This window comes from Fukomys damarensis, unplaced genomic scaffold (assembly GCF_012274545.1).
Source record: "Fukomys damarensis isolate Sample0158 unplaced genomic scaffold, DMR_v1.0_HiC HiC_scaffold_27, whole genome shotgun sequence".
NCBI lineage: Eukaryota > Metazoa > Chordata > Mammalia > Rodentia > Bathyergidae > Fukomys > Fukomys damarensis.
In genome coordinates this window covers 31,680,081-31,683,548 of record NW_022900939.1, presented here as the reverse complement: position 1 = coordinate 31,683,548, position 3,468 = coordinate 31,680,081, and the positions used below count along the sequence as shown (strand labels likewise).

Sequence of the window (3,468 nt, the reverse complement as noted above, 5' to 3'; positions counted from 1 at the left end):
AGTGAAAAAGAAAGGGTAGAAGAAAAAAAAAAAAAAAAAAAAAAAAAAGACCAGTTGAACTACTAAGGATGAAAACAAAAATGTGTGAGATGAGAATATATTGGACTAGATTAACATCACATTAGAAGCTGAAGGGAAACAATTATTAAGCATAAAGACAGAGCAACAAAAACTACTAAAAATAAAGCAAAGATACAAAAGGCTTTTAAAAATGATCAGAATATTAATAAGTTGTGAGAAAACAATCAGTGTAATTTATGTGTAACTGATACCCCCCAAAGGCCTGGAGACACACAGGAAATACTTGAAAAAGCAATGGATGAATTTTTAAAATTTTGGTAAAAATTACAGAACCCTAAATATGAAAAGCTTAGCATATCCCAAGTACAAGAAACAGAAAGAGGTTATTGTAGCTTTTCACAATAGCCCACGCTGTGTTTTCCAGACACAGTGTGTACTTTTATCTTTGTCCTTACCTTCTTTTTCTGTTTATATGGCCGAAGCTTGCTCTGCAACTGTTTGCTCTGCCAGTTTCTCCCTACTCATCACTTTTACTTTCTCGAATAAACTCTGCCATTGCTTTTTGATCATTTCATTAACTTCTTTGTTCGAGATAAGAAGCTCCTGGAATCCAGCTCCAGAAGGAAAGGCGAGTAACCTCAAACCCAGTAATGTTTAGTTAGTGAACTCCTTTTTCAGAACAAGCTACCTACAACATTTTGGCAACCCAAGCCAGGAGAGCACATTCTGGGGCGGCCAAAAACAAGAAAACAAAAGGTCAGGTACTGAAGACGAAGGTAAGGCCTAACCGATCTGGGCAAAAATTTTTGTTTCTCTCTGCAAGCTTTTTTCTTCTTTCTTTCTCCTCTTTCCCTCACTTTCTCTTGCCCAAGCCGGAAACCTGGGAACTCTTCTCAAGGCACCGGTGAGAGGCTCCCTGGCCTGGCTGTGGGGGTGGGGGAAGGAAACACAGCCTTCAGTTTTCTTTCTAGCTGCTTGTGCCCATTCCATGGGTCTTTGTTTCCTACACATTTGTTATACTTTGCTCCTCTTTTTTGAAATCTACCTGGTCTCCATGTGCTTGTAAATGGCTTTGTTCTCAGTTCATGTTTTGGTAGGCGATGCTGCCGTGTTACTTGGCCATGTGGCCAGCAGCTAACCTACCTTGCCAAAAGCCACTTTGTCTTGTTGCACGACTAAGGAAATTTTACGTAGGCAAGTGTCACCAGCCACCAGCATCTTTTCTCTCTTTTCCTTATTTAAAATAAGTGGCCTGAAAAGCTGAGCTTCTGATTTTAAACAGCATATGAGATTATGGAAAACCATAGAAAGAAAGTTGTTGTTTTGTTTTTGTTGTTATTGTTGGTTTGTTGTTTTGGGTTTTTTTTTCCTTCTCACAGGAAGGAAAAACTCTATACTATCCCTTTAGGAATGCATGCAGCTTTTTTCCAGTGCAAAACTTTTGGATGGGCTCTACAACCAGAGGATCTCTGGCTGCGGCCTGGACAAACGCAGGTGCATATGGCTGGGTGGATGCTTGCCCATGGATGGGAGAGATCTGCTCCCATCCTGGCAGGGCATGACCTTCTGACCATGACTAGGAAGGAGAAATTCAAATACAGGGAAAAAAAAAAACTAGTTCATTTTAAAATGCTCAAGATTTCTGTCTAGAACCTAGTGCCTCAAGACCACTCCAAGGGCCTCTCTGAAGCCACTGTCACCTGGCTTTTGTACTTCCCTGTTTAAACACAGCTAAGTTCAAGACTAACCCCTGATGTCCGAACAAAACAACATTTAAAATCTTAACTAAAGTAAATGTAAGTTTATGAAAACAGCCACCGCAACTCAGTAGTTTTTCTGTCGGAATAAATGTGAGATTTTTTTTCCCCCACATGATTTCTGGTTAAGTAGAGTCATCTTGGTTAAGAAGAGCCATCATCAAGGGACTCACAGAGAGTAACTGCAAGGTACCCATCAAGGGGTTCAATTAGGTGGCTAAGGGAACTGTGCTTGGGAAAGCTCCCCACTTACTTCACAGGAGTTTGGACTAGGCAAGGCCAACAGATGTCCCAGCCCCCTTTTCCCTAATGAATTAATGGGTCCAAAGACGAAGACATCACTTTAAGGTTCTCAAATAGAAGCACCTATCTAGGTTTCTGTAAAGTCTCACAAGGGGCACCTTGTGAACTTTGGTGTGGGACACCTCCTTGAAAAGTATAGGCCTAGTTGTCTCCTCTCTAAGATGCATTAAAAAGTCTGTTAATGGGCTGAGGATTTAGCTCAGTGGTGCCGACTCCTGCCTCTCACAGGCAAGGTCCCGATTTCAATCCCAGCTATTAAAAAAAAAAATCTGTTAATTATGATAAGTGAGTGGGGTCTTGCAGGGTACAGAAGAAAATCCAGCTTTGTTTTGTAACTGACTAGTAGAAGTCTTCTGCGAGTATATTGATATAGGTCTACCGTCCAGGGAGGGAGAGAGGCACTAATGGGGCATCACTTCATCTGCCAGTCAGCCCCAGATATTCGACATAATCTACACAAACTTTAGGTGGGGCCACAGACACCTATGACCTAATTGCTGAACACTGCATTTTCTGTGTTCAATAACTGGTACCCAGGGGAGAGAGAAAGGAGAAGGCTAAAATTATAACTGTTGCAATTGGTAATGCTTTAAACCCACCCAGGTCATCTAAGGAGAAGCCCAGGGACATCTAAGGACATAGTTCTTGTTTCAAGTGCAAGAAGACTGGACACAGGACATGAAATTGCACCTAGTTTCTGCCTGGGCCCAGTTCTGCATGTGTCTGTCTCATGGCACTGAAGGTTTGAATGTCGCCACGCTCAGAGAGGGGCTAGCCCAGCCGCAACCCTCATTTCCTGCTCTGATGACTGAAGAGGCCCAGGGAAACCTGCAGTGCCCCTGTCCGTGTACACACTATCTCCTCTGAAGAAACCTGGGTAAATTTACATGTCATGGGTTCACGTTTCACTGCTTTTTTTGATACAGGGGCAGCTCACTCTCTCTTGACTTCCTTCTCTGGGAAACTTTGACATCTCTCCTCTAGGTCTATAGCCATAGTTGGGGTTGAGGGGACCCCTAGTCAGAGATTCTTTACTCCTCTGAGGTGTCATTTTGAGGCTAAATGTTAAACCAGGAGTTTCTAACTGCCCCACAGTGTCCCGCTCCCTTGCTAGGAAGAGATTTAGTACCAAAATGGGGGCGGTGGGGGGAATTCTCAAATTCTAGCTAAGTCTAAAATGGATTTTACTTGTCAGGACTACACCAAATTAGTCAACAAGTGGATCCTGCTGCATGGTACCATGGAATGTATGGGAGGGTAAACTCCACTATGCCAGTAGTTATAAGACGAAAAGACCTCGGCCAATGTCCTAACCAAAAGCAGTGTTCAACCAAGCAAGAGGCACGTAAAGGCTTCCAGACTCTCATAGACTAATTTCTCAAAAATG

General features: G+C 42.7%; 1 long non-coding RNA gene across 1 annotated transcript; it reads left to right on the top strand.

Moving 5' to 3' along the window:
* The first annotated feature begins 516 nt into the window (after positions 1–516).
* On the top strand, positions 517–3,140 carry LOC117283484. Its single transcript, XR_004514465.1, has 3 exons — positions 517–797; positions 1,430–1,515; positions 2,685–3,140. It is a non-coding gene; the product is annotated as an uncharacterized LOC117283484 (long non-coding RNA).
* The last annotated feature ends 328 nt before the right edge of the window (positions 3,141–3,468 follow it).